The sequence below is a fragment of the Pinus tabuliformis genome, chromosome 7, assembly GCF_031772625.1.
Source record: "Pinus tabuliformis cultivar Carrire ecotype Pingquan chromosome 7, CPIR1, whole genome shotgun sequence".
Taxonomy (NCBI): domain Eukaryota; kingdom Viridiplantae; phylum Streptophyta; class Pinopsida; order Pinales; family Pinaceae; genus Pinus; species Pinus tabuliformis.
The window spans coordinates 1,636,764,420-1,636,770,982 of NC_142293.1; the positions used below are offsets into that span (position 1 = coordinate 1,636,764,420).

At 50.5% G+C, this 6,563-nt stretch overlaps 1 non-coding gene across 1 annotated transcript; it reads right to left on the reverse strand.

The window, feature by feature from the left end:
• Positions 1-230: 230 nt before the first annotated feature.
• LOC149254626 (18S ribosomal RNA) lies at positions 231-2,041 on the reverse strand. Its single transcript, XR_016267696.1, has one exon. It is a non-coding gene; the product is annotated as an 18S ribosomal RNA (ribosomal RNA).
• Positions 2,042-6,563: the final 4,522 nt, after the last annotated feature.

Consider the following 6,563-nt stretch of genomic DNA (forward strand, 5'->3'; position numbering starts at 1 on the left):
CACCCTCGCCCGACCCGCCTGAACGATTTGACATGGACGCTCTTAAACAACCTGCTCGAACGAATTTACAAGGGCGCCTGAACGACTGAAACGAAGCGACAAGGGAGAGTAGAGCAAACGAGCTGCACGAACATGCACAAAGCCAACCTCGGGTAACAAGTTAGCATTTTTCATACGAGCTCGTTCGCCCGGGCGCGCCCTCGCCTGAACGACCCACCTGAACGAGTTGACACGGACGCCCTCAGGTTCACCTACTGTAACCTTGTTACTACTTCTCCTTCCTCTAAATGATAAGGTTCAATGAACTTCTCACGACATCGACGGCGGAGAACCACCATCGTCGACGCAATGCGATCACTTCACCGGATCATTCAATCGGTAGGAGCGACAGGCTGTGTGTACAAAGGGCAGAGATGTAGTCAACACGAGTTGATGACATGTGCTTACTAGGAATTCCTCATTGAAGACCAATAATTGCAATGGTCTATCCCAATCACGATGCAATTTGAGAAGATTTCCCGATCCTCTCGAACTAGGAATAAAAACTCGTTGGCTGCATTAGTGTAGCATGCGTGTGGCCCAAAACATCTAAGGGCATCACAGACCTGTTATTGCCTCAAAATTCCATGGCCTAAACGACCATAGCCCCTCTAAGAAGCTGGCCGTGAAGGGGAACCTCTGCGTAGCTAGTTAGCAGGCTGAGGTCTCGTTCGTTATCGGAATTAACTAGAAAAATCGCTCCACCAACTAAGAACGGTCATGCACCACCACCCATAGATTCAAGAAAGAGCTCTCAATCTGTCAATCCTTATTATGTCTGGACCTGGTAAGTTTCCCCGTGTTGAGTCAAATTAAGCCACAGGCTCCATCCCTGGTGCTACCCTTCCGTCAATTCCTTTAAGTTTCAGCCTTGCGACCATACTCCCCCCGGAACCCAAACACTCTGATTTCTCAGAAGGTGCTGACGGAGTCCTTAGAGAAACATCTGGCGATCCCTAGTCAGCATCGTTTCTGGTTGAGACTAGGACGGTATCTGATCGTCTTCGAGACCCCAAATTTTGTTCTTGATTAATGAAAACATCCTTGGAAAATGCTTTCGTAGTGGTCTGTCTTTCATAAATCCAAGAATTTCACCTCTGAAAATGAAATACGAATGCCCCCGACAGTCCCTATTAATCATTACTTCGGTCCCGAAGGCCAACACAATAGGAACGGACTCCTATCACGTTATTCCATGCTAATGTATTCAGAGCATAAGCTTGCTTTGAGCACTCTAATTTTCTCAAAGTAATAGTGCCAGAACCACGACCCAGCTAATTAAGGCCAGGAGCACGCCGCCGACAAAAGGGACAGAAGGGCAGGTGCACATCGAGTAGGCGGACCGACCCTTACAACCCAAGATCCAACTATGAGCTTTTTAATTGTAACAACTTAAATATACGCTATTGGAGCTGGAATTACCGCGACTGTTGGCACCAGACTTGCCCTCCAATGGATCCTCGTTAAGGGATTTAGATTGTACTCATTCCAATTACCAGACTCGATGAGCCCAGTATTGTTATTTATTGTCACTACCTCCCCATGTCAGGATTGAGTAATTTGCGTGCCTGCTGCCTTCCTTGGATGTTGTAGCCATTTCTTAGGCTCCCTCTCCGGAATCGAACCCTAATTCTCCATCACCTGTCACCACCATGGTATGCCTCTATCCTACCATCGAAAGTTGATAGGGCAGAAATTTGAATGAAGCATCGCCAACACAAGGGCTGTGCGATGCGTCAAGTTATCATGATTCACCGAAGAAGCAGGCAAGCCCGCGCTGGCCTTTTATCGAAAAAATGCATCCCTTCCAGAGAGTCGGTACTTGGTACACGTATTAGCTCTAGAATTACTACGGTTATCCGAGTAGTATGGTACCATCAAAAAAACTATAACTGATTTAATGAGCCATCCGCAGTTTCACAGTCTGAATTAGTTCATACTTAGACATGCATGGCTTAATCTTTGAGACAAGCATATGACTACTGGCAGGATCAACCAGGTAGCACACTCCCACTTCAAAGGGCATTCCGGGCGCTCTCTTATTGAGAGCCAACCTGAACACCCATTAAGTCAAAGAGATGTTAAAATATCATGTAAAACTTTTATGCCTTGCACCTCTTGCATCCCAAGAAGGAAGCACACGCAACATGCCAAGGACATGGCGAACAAAAGGGCAGACCTGCCAAGCCACAACACACCAGGGCCACTCCGGAGTTTGCAGCCACGGCCCAACCAACAAGAAAATGAGCAATCACTCACCCACTCCCTTAGAAATGATGCCTCCAAAGGCCTCCATGCCCCGCACGGAGGCCACCTAGGAGTCCACCCAGACAGCAGCAACGGTGGACCTCGATCACCCGATCGCCTGCGGCAGCCTCGATGCAAAGGAAACAAATGGAGAACGACCAACCACGCAACCTCTATATTATAAATGAGCCACAACCCTCCCCGCCCCGCACCGAGGCCACCCAGGAATCCACCCGGACAGCAGCAACGATGGACCTCGATCTCCCGACCGCCTGTGGCAGCCTCGATGCGAAGGAAAAGGAAGGAAAATAAAAAGAGGACGACCGACCACACAAATCCTATCATAGAGAGGCCATGCAAACCTCCCCGCGCCCGCACCGATGCCACCTAGGAGTCCACCCGGACAGCAGCAACAGTGGACCTCGATCGGATGATCGCCTGCGGAAGCCTTGACACAAAGGCAAGGGAAGGAAATCATACAAGACAAACAGAGCCCGCAACCTCCCTCAGAAATTCCCCCCAACCCACCCCTCCCCGCACAGGGGCCACCTAGGAGTCCACCCGGACAGCAGCAACGATGGACCTCGATCGCGTGATCGCCTGCGGCAGCCTCAATGCAGAGAGGAAATGGAAGGAAATAAAACAAGACCAACCGAGCCCACAACCTCTCTTAGAAATTCCCCCCGACCCTCCACGCCACGCACCGAGGCCACCTAGGAGTCCACCCGCGACAGCAGCAACGGTGGACCTCGATCACTTGACCGCCTGTGGCAACCACGATGCGAAGGCAAAGGAAGGAAATAAATGCAAATCAAGAGGGTCGCTACACAATACAAGAACACATATCCAAATAGGAGGAGGGATCGGGCAGCTCCGCACCCCACGCACCCTACGTACAGGAAACCTAGGAGATTTCCCACAGCTTTACCGACCAGACGATGAATAATTTTCCCCTACGGCCACCTCCACGCAAAGGAGGGAGGTCAAAGCGTTCCACCTCAAAACCCTTCTTCCAGATAGCTCCCACCATCGATGACTATAATAGAAAGCCTCCTCCCCGTTGAACCATGAGCGCATACACAATTGAAACAAAAAGTGTCCCCCAACCCTCCCCACAGAGAGGCCACCTAGGAGTCCACCCTGACAGCAGTAATGATGGACCTCGATCGCATGATCGCCTACGGTAGCCTCAATGCAAAGGAAACAGAAGGAAACAAAACAACAAGACCAACCGAGCCCACAACCTCTCTTAGAAATGCCCCCCGACCCTCCACGCCACGCACCGAGGCCACCTAGGAGTCCACCCGCGACAGCAGCAACGGTGGACCTCGATCACTTGACCGCCTGCGGCAACCACAATGCGAAGGCAAAGGAAGGAAATAAATGCAAATCAAGAGGCTCGCTACACAATACAAGAACATATCCAAACAGGAGGAGGGATCGGGCAGCTCTGCACCCCATGCACCCTACGTACAGGCAACCTAGGAGATTTCCCACAGCTTTACCGACCGGACGATGAATAATTTTCCCCTACAGCCACCTCCACGCAAAGGAGGGAGGTCGAAGCATTCCACCTCGAAATCCTTCTTCCAGATATCCCCCACCATTGATGTAGCAAGCCTCCTCCCTGTTGGACCATGAGCGCATACACAATTGAAACAACAAGTGCCCCCCAACCCTCCCCTCCCCGCAGAGAGGCCACCTAGGAGTCCACCCGGACAGCAGCAACGATGGACCTCGATCGCATGATCTCCTGTGGTAGCCTCAATGCAAAGGAAATGGAAGGAAACAAAACAACAAGACCAACCGAGCCCACAACCTCTCTTAGAAATGTGCCCCCCGACCCTCCACGCCACGCACCGAGGCCACCTAGGAGTCCACCCGCGACAGCAGCAACGGTGGACCTCGATCACTTGACCGCCTGTGGCAACCACGATGCGAAGGCAAAGGAAGGAAATAAATGCAAATCAAGAGGCTCGCTACACAATACAAGAACATATCCAAACAGGAGGAGGGATCGGGCAGCTCCGCACCCCCCGCACCCTACGTACAGGCAACCTAGGAGATTTCCCACAGCTTTACCGACTGGACGATGAATAATTTTCCCCAACTACCACCTCCAAACAAAGGAGGGAGGTCGAAGCGTTCCACCTCGAAATCCTTCTTCCAGATAGCCCCCACCATCGACATAGCAAGCCTCCTCCCCATTGGACCAAGAGCACATACACAATTGAAACAACAAATGCCCATAAACGTTGTGACTTAAAATTTCCAACCGCAAAAGCCTGCCATGGATGAAATATGCAAGGGAAAAGCCGACCCCTCGATTAAACATATGGGCCAACACATCTATCAAAACCTCAAAGCCAACGCAACCACGAACGATGTGCACTTTGAAAGGAATGACAACCCTTGACTTTACAATAAGGAGAACAACGCCTCACATCGCCTAACAGAAAAAGCAAGCAAGACGGAGGGTAGGTGGTTTACAACCAAAACCCTTCCATGTCCCTCTTAAATGTATGCATCTCAACCGAAAATACCAACATGGAAAGAGTACAAGCACAAGACACCGGCACCATAAACAACCGAACAATGAAGAGGCTAGCCATCACAAGGAGCCACACCACAACCACCCATACAACTCGCAAAACTTGGAGCAGAAGGGGAATTGTTCACATATGCCTCCTGGGACAAGCATGGCCAACATTACCGCTCATGCGCTACCGAGTGGGTATGGAGAGAAGATGAAAATCAGACACTCTACAAACGAACCAAGGCCATTCTTGAGGCAAACCTGAAAAAACAACTCAATTACCAACCCACCTTTCACACGAAAAGCAAAACCCTCTGCACCAAATAGGGAAGAGGTGAACAATATAACGAGGAGCCAATTTCAATGGAGCCACAAATGGCTACCTAGCCCAATCAAAATTCTTTATTCGCAACAACCGAGGGGCACGATAGCGACATAAGCACGACAGAGTTTTGGGGCTTCCATCTAGGACCGCAGCAACGAAGGCTCAAAGGAGTGCCGAGAAAACTTTCAACATTCTTATCCTGGGATGGGAAAGAGAGACGGGCATGGCCAAAATTACTGCTCATGCGCTACCGATTGGGGATGGAGAGATGATGAAAATCGAACACCCTACAAATGAACCAAGGCCATCATTAGGGCAAACCTGACAAAGCAACTCAATTACCAACCCACCTTTCACACGGAAAGAAAAACTGTCACCTGTATCTTCTGGAGGGGCACGAGGGGGACCAAGGTGAGCCAAGGAGCCACACCACAACAACCCATACAGCTCCAAGAACTTAGAGAGCAGAAGGGGAATTGTTCACGTATGCCTCCTGGGACGAGCATGGCCAACATTACCGCTCATGCGCTACCGAGTGGGGATGGAGAGATGATGAAAATCGGACACCCTACAAACGACCCAAGGCCATCATTCAGGAAAACGTGAAAACACAGCTCGATTACCAACCCACCTTTCACACGGAAAGAAAACCTGTCGTCGGTATCATTTGGAGGGGGACAAGGGGACCAAGACGAGCCAGGGAGCCAAACCACAATAGCCCCTACAGCTCCAAGAATTTAGAGATAAATTGTCCACATATGCCTCCCGGGACGAGCATGGGCAACATTACCGCTCATGCGCTACCGAGTGGGGATGGAGAGAAGATGAAAATCAGCCACCCTACAAATGACCCAAGGCCATTGTTCAGGCAAACATGAAAACACAACTCGATTACCAACCCACCTTTCACATGGAAAGAAAACCTATCACTGGTATCATCTGGAGGGGCACGAGGGGGACCAAGACGAGCCAAGGAGCCACACCACAACAACCCATACATCTCCAAGAACTTAGAGAGTGGAAGGGGAATTGTTCACATATGCCTCTCAGGACGAGCGTGGCCAACATTACCGCTCATGTGCTACCGGGTGGGGATGGAGAGAAGATGAAAATCGGCCACCCTACAGATGACCCAAGGCCATCGTTCAGGAAAACGTGAAAACACAACTCAATTACCAACCCACCTTTCACACGGAAAGAAAACCTGTCGCTGGTATCATCTGGAGGGGCACGAGGGGGACCAGGACGAGCCAGGGAGCCACACCACAACAGCCCATACAGCTCCAAGAACTTGGAGAGCGGAAGGGGAATTGTTCACATATGCCTCTGTTGTGAAGGTAAATCCCCTCTGCAGACAGAGGCAATCCATACTAGCCCAAATGGGGTCTAGCAACAATCAAACAACGCTAACACGCA